Source organism: Argentina anserina, chromosome 5, assembly GCF_933775445.1.
Source record: "Argentina anserina chromosome 5, drPotAnse1.1, whole genome shotgun sequence".
NCBI classification, from domain to species: Eukaryota; Viridiplantae; Streptophyta; class Magnoliopsida; order Rosales; family Rosaceae; genus Argentina; species Argentina anserina.
Genome location: NC_065876.1, coordinates 18840344 through 18853948, shown reverse-complemented (window position 1 = coordinate 18853948; position 13605 = coordinate 18840344). Strand labels below are relative to the sequence as shown.

Here is a 13605-nt window from a genome sequence, read left to right as displayed (position 1 = left end):
GATTACCACCACTTTAGCCAAATAGCCATGTATCCCTATATGTGCCATGTTTGGGACCCCTTAGTTGAACCCCAATTGAGCCTACATTGAGCTTTTTCTTCATCACCTATATTATGTCCATGCTTAGTATAGTTATCTCTACCTTGTCCTATAGACTTGGCAGAACTATTTTTGAGATGATGTTGTGATGATGCATGAAATAAGTGTGGGGTGGAAGACATGAGAAAAGAAAATATGAACAAGCTTTTAAGCAAATGCCGAAAAAAGAAAAGGAAAAAATGATGATGAATGAAAAATGATGATTCGGCAATACATGAAAAGGAAAGAAAAGATGTTGTCTTCCATTTGTGATTTGGAGTTGAGTTGAATTGAAGGTCTAAAAATGTTTATTTGACCTTTGTCCATGTTCACTTTGTGGTTAAAATGATGTTTTGGCCCAACTTGTTATATTTGGCCATTGATGGTGTGTGGTGTCATAAGGATGGTGTTTACTCTGCTAAGTCTATAGGATTATCTTTGTAATTCCTTGATATTCCATGCCTTTAGCTAAGCCTAAACATTCACCTTATCAAATGATCCTAATGATTCTTAAAATGAGCAAATCTTGGTTTGTGGAGACAATCACAAGAGTTTAGCATATGGTTTTCGTCCATTTGTGCACTTAGTTGTTAAATGAGGTTTTCCTAATGTTATTCACAAAGTGCTTTCATTTGATGAAATATGCAAGCTATTTGATGTTTTATTATCCTTTCTCTTGCATATACTTGTGTGTGAATCATAACCATGAATCTGAGTGAAAAGAAGAGAGTATGCCTTGTGAGGAGGATTGAATTGACTAAACATGTTATGTGCTTATTGTCTCATTTCTTACTTATTCATACTATGAAGCATGTTTATGAAACTTGGAATTTATGTGCTTACACTCAAATGCTAAAACTTGAAAGCTATGTGTTTTGAGATTCTGAGGCAATTATTTAGGGGCAATAGTGTTTTGTGTAGTTTTGTTTTGTTTTCCTAAGGGACTAGCAAAAGCCAAGTGTGTGGTAGTTGATAGGAGCACTTTGTAGTGCCAGAATTCTGATTTCTATAAGGATTGCATATCTTTTGCATTAATTGCATATCTTCTTCCTCCTTTAATGCTGATTTCTTTTGCACAAATTTCTTCCTTTGAATTAGGGAGGCAGCAAAAGTCTTAATTGTTGCAGCCATGTTTGATTTTTCTTACATCTCCTCATTAAATTTGCTGCATGCTTTCTTTGACATTCTTTAGTGCAGGGATTTATGGACAATCTGATGCATATTTGTTCTCTATATGCAGGAGGAACAAAGTCCCAAGTTTCCCTTATAGCCCTTGGATCAAAAGCAAATCAATGGCAGAGATAATTCCGCCGAGTTCACTGGACCTCCGATCAATGATTCGGTCATATCTCTCTGTAGAAATAAGATATCGATTTGATTCCAAATCCTACAAAAACTAGACTCAAAATCCTTTTTATCCATATAAGGTACGTCTTCTAACGCAATCGGAGCTATCCAGGGGACCCCGTCGAAGTTGGACTATGAATCTTGACAGCATTTTCATTCTTGCATGGATTGGGTTTTTAAGTGTATTTTCTTCTCTTTCCTTGTGGAACTAGGATTTCTTTCCTTCTCCAACATGGATTTGTATTTCCTAATAAGAATAAGTATATTAGAAACCAAGAAATACGCAAAGATGAATCCTACTCGAACAAGGAAACATATATCAACAAGGATTCTTAACACTTAGCACGATTTCATCATCAATTCACTTAAAATTGATATAAGCTCTACCTAAACAATTATTCATACAAAAGAAACTAAAACATACTAAATAAGATGTAACAAAGAGTAAGAATAGGGCATAAACGCATTAAGAACGTCACACTTTGTGCTCCTATCAACAACCCCACACTTAAGCTTTGCTAGTCCCTTAACAAACACTAGAAAAGGGAAACAAAAACATAAAACAAAAATTAATACATCTAAACTAATGACTCAACTATAATGCCTTCAACATTTTGTCTCAGCGATCTTCAAACTCATAGTATTAAGAATAACACTCAATCAAAATTGATAGAATGAATTCAATGGTTAATAAACATGAGATCTCGCATAACAAGTAAGACATGGCAGAAACATAAGTGATATTAACCTCAACATGTTCAAAACAAGTTCAAATTCAACTCACAAGGGATATGCACTCTAAATATTTTCTCTCAATAACATGGCATATGCTTAAATGCTTTTCACACATAAGAGTTATGAACACATAGTGAATTCGAAAACCTCATGAAAGATACCAATCATATGCACAAATGAACCCAAACCATATGCTTACTCATGAAACAAACTCCACAAATCAAGAGCTACTCATTTTAATAATCATGCGGATCTTTATAAAAGGTAGGCTTAGGCTTGGTAAGGATATGATTTATTTAGGTAAACGGAATCACAAAGGTCATCCTCAAGACTTAGCAAAGCAAGAATTGGATACCTTATGTCACCATACTCCATAAAACAAGAGCCAATTTTATCATGTTGGACCTATTCTTCACTCTAAACATTGTGAAAACGAACAAAGACTAAAGTACAACATTATTGAGCCTTCAACAAATACATCACAACTCCTAATTCACATCAAACATAGCTATGCCGTAACTTCTTTGTATATATATATATATTTTTTTTTCAAGCCGTGTTCATGTATTTTTTTTTTCTTCCCACGGCATCTTTCTATTTTTTTCTTCATTCTTTTCACCTTTTTCTTAAGGCACAAATACATACATAGCATAACCCCACACTTGAATCGAATCATCACTCCATATTAACACCAAGAAATCGGCTCTGCCAAGCTTTGAGAACAAGGTAGAGATATAACTATACTAAGCAAGGATATTAACATGTTGGTAATGAAAGAAAATATTTAATGTTGGCTCAAAGGGGTTCATACTAAGGTGTCCCAAGCAGGGCACAAATAAGGCATACGGCTTTTTGGTTTAAGTGGTGAAATCCCTAAAAAGATCCAACAATCATTTTCAAAATCAGAGTATATTATGATAAAAGTTTTGAAAGTTTCACAAAGTAAGTTCTAGCATTCTCTAGTTCATTGCAATTCTATGGCATATGAATTGATCAAAATAGATGTAATGAGGTTATATAGCCAATAAACGATAGATTAAACTCTCTAAATAAAGGCACATATATGGCTCGAAACTCACATAGGTTACATGAATTCAAACAAGTAGGGAACATGCTCATTCTGTACCTAAGTTTCAAAATCCTCATCTACTACATGTTCGTACAATTTCTACACATCGATTAACCATCAAATAGCAATTAAGTTCAATTTCCAATCTTGTGATCATCTTTCAACCAATCATTCAAAGATCAACTCATCCTAGACAGTTAAAGGCATACCTAAGACTCAAAAAAAAAAACAACTTAGAATCGAAAAACAAAACCGAAAATAACACTAAAAATTGAAAATCAAAATAACAAAATCGAAACACATAAACATCAGACAATAGAATACAACGAATGATGTATATCCCACCCCACACTTAAAACTTACATTGCCCTCAATGTATAATATGATAAGCAACGAAAAATAAAAATTAGGGATAAGAAAATGCAAACACTCGTTGATGGCTCCTTCATTGGCTTAAGTTTAGAGTCTATAGCCTAGACTATCTCAAAAAGATCACTTGTTTACCGAAGGATCAAGGAGAGACGTCTCCTCAATCACGTGATTCTCCATATTCTCAAAATAAGGCTTCAAGCGATGTCCATTAACCTGAAATTCGGTGCCTTTCACCATACTCTTTATCATGATAGCACCAGAAGGAAAAACGTTAGTAATAATGAAAGGACCTATCCATCTAGAACGTAATTTACCGGGAAACAACTTAAGTCGAGAATTAAACAAAAGAACTTTCTGCCCAACGACAAAGTGTTTCTTCCTAATCATACGGTCATGGAACGTCTTAGTCTTCTCCTTGTAAACCATTGCCGAATCATAGGCCTCATTACTAATCTCTTCAAGCGCATGCAACTGCAACTTCCTATGCAATCCGGCCTCATCAATGTCCATGTTAAAATTCTTCACAGCCCACCATGCACGATGTTCAAGCTCCACAGGAAGATGGCACGCCTTGCCATATACTAACCGAAATGGTGACATGCCAAGAGGAGTCTTGTATGCCGTTCTATAGGACCAAAGAGCATCATCCAATCGCTGAGACCAATCCTTGCGTGATGGTCCAACAGACTTCTCCAAAATTCTCTTAATCTCACGATTCGATAGCTCGACTTGTCCACTTGTTTGGGGGAGATAAGGTGTAGCAACCTTATGCTTGATTCCATACTTCTTCAACAACGCCTCAATGGTCCGGTTGCAAAAGTGAGATCCTCCATCACTAATGATAACTCGCGGCATACCAAACCTAGAGAAAATGTTAGAACGAAGGAAATTTGCAACAACTCGAGAATCATTAGTCCGGGTGGCCTTTGCTTCCACCCATTTCGAAACATAGTCAACACAAACGAGTATGTACAAGAAACCATTAGAGCTAAGAAAAGGTCTCATGAAATCAATACCCCAACAATCAAATATTTCAACATATATAATCGGTGTCATAGGCATTTGATCCCTAGATCCTAAGTTTCCCATGCGTTGGCATCTATCACAAGTCATGCAAAAATGATATGCATCTTTGAAAATCGTAGGCCAAAAGAAACCACATTCTAACACCTTAAGAGCAGTCCTACGTGAACCAAAGTGTCCTCCACAAGATTCAGAATGGCAAAAAGTAAGTATAGAATGATGTTCAGATTCAGGGACACACCTCCTAATGATTTGATCAACACAATGTTTCCACAAGTATGGTTCATCCCAAACATAATACTTAGCTAATGCCTTGAGTCTATTCTTTTGAGCATGCGATAAAGTATCCGGAAATTGCTTAGAAACTAGATAATTCACAATATCTGCATACCATGGCTCACTTACCTCAACTCGAAAGAGTTGCTCATTCGGGAAACTCTCTTGGATAGCCAAGGGCTTGGCATCTCTCACCAAACGACTTAAATGATCCGCCACAACATTGTCACAGCCATTCTTGTCCTTGATCTCGAGATCGAACTCTTGGAGTAAGAGAATCCATCGAATAAATCTTGGTTTGGCATCCTTCTTCGTCATTAAGTACTTCAAAGCTGCATGGTCAGTGTAAACAATAACTTTGGATTGAAGTAAGTAAGAACGAAACTTATCTAGAGCAAAGATCACGGCAAGAAGTTCTTTTTCAGTTGTGGTGTAGTTTTGTGGAGCATCATTGAGCGTTCGTGAGGCATAATAGATGGCATAGGGCTGCTTATCCTTCCTCTGCCCTAGCACAGCTCCAATTGCATAGTCGGAGGCATCACACATCAACTCAAATGGCAAGGACCAATCCGGCGGTGCCATGATTGGTGCCGAAGTTAAGAGCTTCTTCAAAGTCTCGAATGCAAGCTTGCAATCATCATCAAAGTGAAAGGGAACGTCTTTTTGAAGCAATGAACTCATTGGTCTCGCAATCTTGGAAAAGTCCTTGATAAACCTACGATAGAAACCTGCATGTCCAAGAAACGATCGAACATCCCTCACACTTGTGGGGAGGGGTATGTGACGCACAAGATCTATTTTAGACTTATCAACCTCAATTCCTCTAGATGAAACAATATGGCCTAAGACAATGCCTTGCGTGACCATGAAATGACATTTTTCCCAATTCAACACCAAGTTAGTTTCCTCACAACGTTTAAGGACAAGTTCAACATTCTCTAGGCAAGTTTCGAAATTTTCACCATAGACAGAAAAATCATCCATGAAAACTTCAATTTTAGAACCAATATACTCAGAGAAAATGTGATACATGCAACGTTGAAACGTACCTGGAGCGTTGCATAAACCAAAAGGCATGCGACGATAAGCAAACGTACCAAAAGGGCATGTGAACGTAGTTTTTTCTTGATCTTCTTCCGCAACACTTATTTGATTGTATCCACTATATCCATCAAGGAAACAATAGAAAGAATGACCAGCTAACTTCTCAAGCATTTGATCAATGAATGGCAATGGCATATGGTCCTTCCTTGTTGTAACATTGAGCTTCCTATAGTCAATACATACTCGATAACCGGTCACTGTGCTTTGAGGCACCAACTCGTTCTCTTTGTTCTTCACCACCGTGATTCCTGACTTCTTTGGTACAACCTGAATGGGAGAGATCCACCTACTATCCGAGATGGGGTAGATCACACCACAATCGTGCAACTTAGTGATTTCATCCTTTACAACTTGCATCATTGGTGGGTGAAGGCGTCTTTGACCTTCCTTTGTTGGTTTGGCACCATCTTCAAGCAAAATTCGGTGCACACACATGGTAGGGCTAATTCCTTTGATGTCGGCTAGGGTCCATCCTATTGCCGTCTTGTGTCTCTTTAACACTTCAATCAATCTCTCTTCTTGTTCCTCGTTGAGTGTAGAGGAAATGATCACTGGCAATGTATCTTCATGTCCCAAAAACGCATACTTCAAGTGGTCTGGAAGAACCTTAAGATCAAGCTTTGGGGCTTGCACCACAGAAGGAAGATTCTTGTTAGTGGTTAAAACGATTGGACTAGGAGAGACATAACTTACCTCACGTGGCAAAATCTCAAGAGAGGCCATGTTCTCTAGTACAAAAGATGGCACGGCATCATTGGCTTCCAACTCAGAAACGTTGGAGCCATCACTCGCAAATCCGGCCCCGTGGGAAATGGTGAGTGCCAACTCGTCATGTGCCAAGATATCTAGATAGTTATCTGCAAGGGAATCAAGAATGTCAACTGAAAAATAATCACTTAATTCTGAAAGGGGATACCTCATGGCTTCAAAGATGTTGAAGCTAATCACTTCACCATCGAACTCAAAGGTGAGTGATCCACTAAACACATCAATCTTCGTTCTTGCAGTCCTCATAAAGGGACGCCCCAACAAAATAGGGACCTCCTTGTCATCTGCTTCAGTTGGCTCCATGTCAAGGACATAGAAGTCCGCAGGGAATATCAAGCTCAAAACCTGCACAAGAACATCTTCAACATAGCCCAAAGGGACTTTGTTGGAACAATCAGCTAATCGTATAACCACACTATCTTTTTTCAAATCTCCTAGACCTAAGTTAGCATAGATGTAGTAAGGCATTACATTGATCGATGCTCCTAAGTCTAGCATTATCTTGTGAAATTTTGTGTTACCGATTGTACAAGGGATAGAAAAACTCCCTGGATCCTTGAGCTTAGGTGGTAGCTTCCTTTGGAGCACGGCTGAGACCGTCTCATTCATTGTGACCACTTCATTCTCTCGAGTCATCCTCTTATTGGTGCACAACTCCTTTAGAAACTTAGCGTACTTCGGGATTTGTTGAATACATTCAATTAGAGGCATGTTCACTTCTACCCTTTTAAAGATGTCGAGCATGGCTTGATCAGAGTCATCCTTCTTCTTCTTTGTGAATCTATTGGGGAAGGGGACACGAGGAAGAGCATTAGTTGAAACCACACCACTAGAGTTAGGATCCTTACCTGTCTCATGAACGACATGATTACTTTGGGGCAGAGGCACGACATCATTGACCTCAGAGGAGGCAGGGTCCTTCTCTCGGTCATTTGCATTGAAATTCTCGGCCTCTTTGCCTTTAGAAGGCATGGCCTTCTTGATTGGCTGTAATGGAGCATCTAATAGCTTGCCACTTCTTGTCATCATGGCCTTCACATTGGGATTTGGCTCAGTTTGGCTTGGCAACTTACCTCCTTCATGGATCTTACCTATGAAGTCGATCACTTGTCCCATCTGCTTCTTAAGCTCAATTATGTCTTTAGAATGAGCTTGTTGACCTGTAACTAAAGCTTGAGTAGCAGAGTTTAAATTATGTTGCCCTTGAGTAAGGGACTTTAAAAGTTCATCATAGTTAGGTGCAGATGTATTATTTGAACCATGAACATTGGAGTTAAATGGAACAGAACCTTGAGGTACCTGAGGTTGCACAAACAAACCTGAAGGACGAGGTCTTTGATCTTAAGCATTGGACGGTTGAGCATTGTTGTTCCAGCGAAAGTTGAGATGGTCTCTAAGTCCAGGATTGTATGTGTTCGAGTAAGGATCGTACCTAGGCCTTTGTTGCCCCATGAAGTTCAACTCCTCTTCAGTTATTGCACCATTTGGACAATTCTCGGTGGTGTGGTCCTTGAATGAACAAATGTCACACGCTTGAGTGTTGATGGTCGAACCATTGAATGCCTTGACTAGAACATCAAGCTTTCTTTCTAAAGTAGCCATTTGATTCCTCGTATCAACGTCATACACTCCACGGCTCTTGCTTCCTCTCTTTTCCTTAGAACTAAATTGGCGATTGTTGTCTGCCAAGTCATCAATCAAGGTGTAAGCTTCTTGACTGGTCTTGTTCATGAATGTGCAGCCACATGCCGAATCCACCATACTCTTGTTAATGGTGTCGAGTCCTTCATAGAAGAATTGCACCAAGTCATCCAACGAAATACCATGGTGAGGGCACTTTCTTTGTAGTTCTTGAAATTCTTCCCATGCCTCGTAGAGTGAATCACCATCCTTTTGAGTGAAGTTCTGAATCTCCCTCCTTAGTCTTTTCGTGAGTTGAGCAGGGAAGAATTGTTTCAAGAACTTCCTAGTCATTTCATCCCATGTGGTGATGATTCCCGGAGGCAGAGAGTCCACTCGTGAAAGAGTTGTTTAAATCTCTAAGTGCTTGAATTCGATCTTTGAGCTCTTGTGTTCTTTTAGATATTTCGGACATGCATAATTCCTGTAATACAAAAGTTAAAGGGTTAGCATTGAAGGATACAAAATGAAGACATGAATCGTGCCCTTCCTTTGTCATATACGCAGCACACTTATGGAAGAGGCACGACAACTATGTTGTCATGTTACAAAGTTAGTTCTTTACGTTTACAAAGTTCATACAATTCACAAGTTCTTTTTGCTATTTCAATGATTGAATGATCGATTGATTCTAAGTTGTAAACCTAGGTGGACGTGCGGCCTAAGTATGGATGTCTAGACACAAGATCAAGTCTTTGTTTCAGAAGGCCGTATAGCTCAATTAGAGATAGTGAACATGGTAGGACTCATTTGTTGAATTACGGAGAGCGAACTCCCTATCGACTCCATCACCGAGATGTATGTCAGTCAATAGTTCTCTGAGATCCAATTTTGGTCCCATGCACCAGGGTAATAAAAGAGCGTGCCCCTTACTCAGCTGGACTGAAACTTGGGTGTTAGACAAATTTCCAAGTGTTAATAAAAACCGCCCTCAACCTCATGCAAAAACTTTGGAAGAAAACATGAGGGGTTAAGGCTAATATTAACAAAAGGGACTTTACCTATTCTGTTCGATTTACAACCTACAACAATCATTGACTCAATCACCAAAACAACATCCTAAGATATATTTACTATATGTTACAAAAAAAAAGCATATACAAATTTACAATATGAACAGTGAATTCGAAATTAAAAGATTAGAGATCCATAAAGATGGATCCCCAGCAACGGCGCCATTTGATCGGTTCGATTACTCGAGATCAATATTAACCATGTAAGCATCGTTAGTAGTATAAAGCAAGAGGGTATCGGTCACAAACCGGGGATCCAACCAGGGTAAAGAATCACAAACATTTAACAACGAATTCATAAGAGTTTAAAAGATTTGAGATATATTTCGGATCAAACATAAAATAAACCTAAACTAACATATACATGTGATGAACCAACCAACACATAAGAAATTACCAAACAAATAACATAAGAACAAAGGTAACGAAATCTACTCTCAATTATGTTCATGCCGTAAGTATCATAGTTCATCTTAAATTCGATCATGCATCAAGTTCCTACTTGGTTCCTAATACATGGATATTATTGAGCTCAACTACTTGTCTTGCTACGAAATCTAACATACCAATTCATCATGCAATTACGTATCACAAAGAGAAATCAACATGTTTAAAGCACCTATCCAATGTCGAACTTAAGATCATAATCGGTGGAGGAACAAAGGGGACAAACAATTAATCAACTACTTGTATCAAAATTGTTTTTAACTTTGAATGATTAGCATATGCGACATCAACTACTTGTCTTAATCACACATGCAATATAAGAGCACACCGAAAATTAATTAAGAACATAAATTGAAACTCATGGCATAAAACCTAAAATCATTGAATAAAAATCGAAAACTTTAATTCATCATGTCATTTGAAAATTACAAATATCTCATAGACAAGAATAAAAATAACTTTAACAAAACCTAAACATAAATCATCCAAGAACAAGAACATAAAAACCCGAAAACTAAACATGAAGATCAAAGAGTTACACTTTATAATTCTCCTCCCAAGGTTCCTTACAGAGTTAGCACGAGATCTTCAAGAGTATTGTATCCTAGGCTCCCAAGCTTTGGACAGAAAATATGATGAAGGGTGGTGAATTCAGATTCTATGATGCTTGGTGAATGAAAGTGTTTGGGCAGAGCTTTGGCAAGTCTTGTGAGCAAGGCTGATGATCATTTTATGTGGAAATGAGGTGCTATATATAGAGGAAGAAACCCAAGGGAGGATGGCCACAAAGTCCACAAAGTTAAAACCAAATTGGTTGAGGTTTCCTAGATTCGGCAGGTCTGACCTTTGTTCCTTGTTGTGGCCATAACTTTCTCTAGAAAATAGATATTGAGATGATTCCAACTGGAAATTTCAACTAGACTTCCGTGGATTTTCATCCATATATCATGCACTTTCTCAATCATTCTGAGCTGTCCAGAGGGGCTCGTCAAAGTTGGATAATCTGTAGTGCATGAATTCTGATTTCTATAAGAATTTCATATCTTTTGCATTAATTGCATATCTTCTTCCTCCTTTAATGCTAATTTCTTTTGCACAAATTTTTTCCTTCGAATTAGGGAGGCAGCAAAAGTCTTAATTGTTGCAGCCATGTTTGATTTTTCTTACCTCTCCTCATTAAATTTGCTGCATGCTTTCTTTGACATTCTTTGGTGCAGGGATTTATGGACATTCTGATACATATTTTTTCTCTATATGCAGGAGGAACAATGTCCCAAGTTTCTCTCATAGCCCTTGGATCAAAAGCAAATCAATGGCTGAGATAATTCCGCCGAGTTCACTAGACCTCCGATCAATGATTCGGTCATATCTCCCTGTAGAAATAAGATATTGACTTGATTCCAAAAAATACAGAAACTAGACTCAAAATCCTTTTTATCCATATAAGGTACGTCTTCTAACGCAATCGGAGCTATCCAGGGGACCCCGTCGAAGTTGGACTACGAATCTTGACAGCATTTTCATTCTTGCATGGATTGGGTTTTTAAGTGTATTTTCTTCTCTTTCCTTGTGGAACTAGGATTTCTTTCTTTCTCCAACATGGATTTGTATTTCCTAATAAGAATAAGTATATTAGAAACAAAGAAATACGCAAAGATAAATCCTACTCGAACAAGGAAACATATATCAACAAGGATTCTTAACACTTAGCACGATTTCATCATCAATTCACTTAAAATTGATATAAGCTCTACCTAAACAATTATTCATACAAAAGAAACTAAAACATACTAAATAAGAGGTAACAAAGAGTAAGAATATGGCATAAACGCATTAAGAACGTCACACTTTGTGCTCCTATCAGCCGTGTGTTTCTTTCAAACTGAGTATCTTTCTATCGTTTACGTATCTTTACTATTCCAATTTGTGTATCTTTTCAATTTTCGTTTGAGTATCTTTCTGAACGGCTTTCTGATGCGAGTTTCTATTGAATTTGAGAGTTTTGCAAGTGTGGGCGTGTGTTTCTTTCAAACTGAGTATCTTTCTATCGTTTGCATATGTTTACTATTCCAATTTGTGTATCTTTTCAATTCTCGTTTGATTATATTTCTGATGCGAGTTTCTATTGAATTTGAGAGTTTTGCAAGTGTGGGTTTGTGTTTCTTTCAAACTGAGTATGTTTCTATCGTTTGCGTATCTTTACTATTCCAATTTGTGTATCTTTTCAATTCTCGTTTGAGTATCTTTCTGAACGGCTTTCTGATGCGAGTTTCTGTTGAATTTGAGAGGGTTTCCAATGCGGGCGTGTGTTTCTTTCAAACTGAGTATCTTTCTATCGTTTGCGTATGTTTACTATTCCAATTTGTGTATCTTTTCAATTCTCGTGTGAGTATCTTTCTGATGCGAGTTTCTATTGAATTTGAGAGTGTTTCTAGTGTGGCCGTGTGTTTCTTTCAAACTGAGTATCTTTCTATCGTTTACACATGTTTACTATTCCAATTTGTGTATCTTTTCAATTCTCCTTTAACTATCTTTCTGAACGGCTTTCTAATGCGAGTTTCTATTGAATTTTAGCGTTTTGCAAGTGTGGGCTTCTGTTTCTTTCAAACTGAGTATCTTTCTATCGTTTGCGTATGTTTACTATTCCAATTTGTGTATCTTTTCAATTCTCGTTTGAGTATCTTTTTGATGCGAGTATATATTGAATTTGAGAGGGTTTCCAGTGTGGCCGTGTGTTTCTTTCAAACTGAGTATCTTTCTATCGTTTGCGTATCTTTACTATTCCAATTTGTGTATCTTTTCAATTCTCGTATGAGTATCTTTCTGATGCGAGTTTCTATTGAATTTGAGAGTTTTGCAAGTGTGGGCGTGTGTTTCTTTCAAACTGAGTATCTTTCTATCGTTTGCGTATGTTTACTATTCCAATTTATGTATCTTTTCAATTCTCGTTTGAGTATCTTTGTGATGTGAGTATATATTGAATTTGAGAGGGTTTCCAGTGTGGCCGTGTGTTTCTTTCAAACTGAGTATCTTTCTATCGTTTGCGTATCTTTACTATTCCAATTTGTGTATCTTTTCAATTCTCGTTTGAGTATCTTTCTGAACGGCTTTCTGATGCGATTTTCTATTGAATTTTAGCGTTTTGCAAGTGTGGGCGTGTGTTTCTTTCAAACTGAGTATCTTTCTATCGTTTGCGTATGTTTACTATTCCAATTTGTGTATCTTTTCAATTCTCGTTTGATTATATTTCTGATGCGAGTTTCTATTGAATTTGAGAGTTTTGCAAGTGTGGGTTTGTGTTTCTTTCAAACTGAGTATGTTTCTATCGTTTGCGTATCTTTACTATTCCAATTTGTGTATCTTTTCAATTCTCGTTTGAGTATCTTTCTGAACGGCTTTCTGATGCGAGTTTCTGTTGAATTTGAGAGGGTTTCCAGTGCGGGCGTGTGTTTCTTTCAAACTGAGTATCTTTCTATCGTTTGCGTATGTTTACTATTCCAATTTGTGTATCTTTTCAATTCTCGTGTGAGTATCTTTCTGATGCGAGTTTCTATTGAATTTGAGAGTGTTTCTAGTGTGGCCGTGTGTTTCTTTCAAACTGAGTATCTTTCTATCGTTTACACATGTTTACTATTCCAATTTGTGTATCTTTTCAATTCTCGTTTAACTATCTTTCTGAACGGCTTTCTGATG

General features: G+C 37.5%; 1 non-coding gene and 1 pseudogene across 1 annotated transcript; both read left to right on the top strand.

Annotated features, from left to right (window-relative positions):
* The window catches only part of LOC126795673 (uncharacterized), a 68177-nt pseudogene that overhangs the window by 21880 nt on the left and 32692 nt on the right, over positions 1-13605 (top strand).
* Positions 8592-8698, top strand: LOC126796553 (small nucleolar RNA R71). The gene has a single exon (XR_007672395.1). It is a non-coding gene; the product is annotated as a small nucleolar RNA R71 (small nucleolar RNA).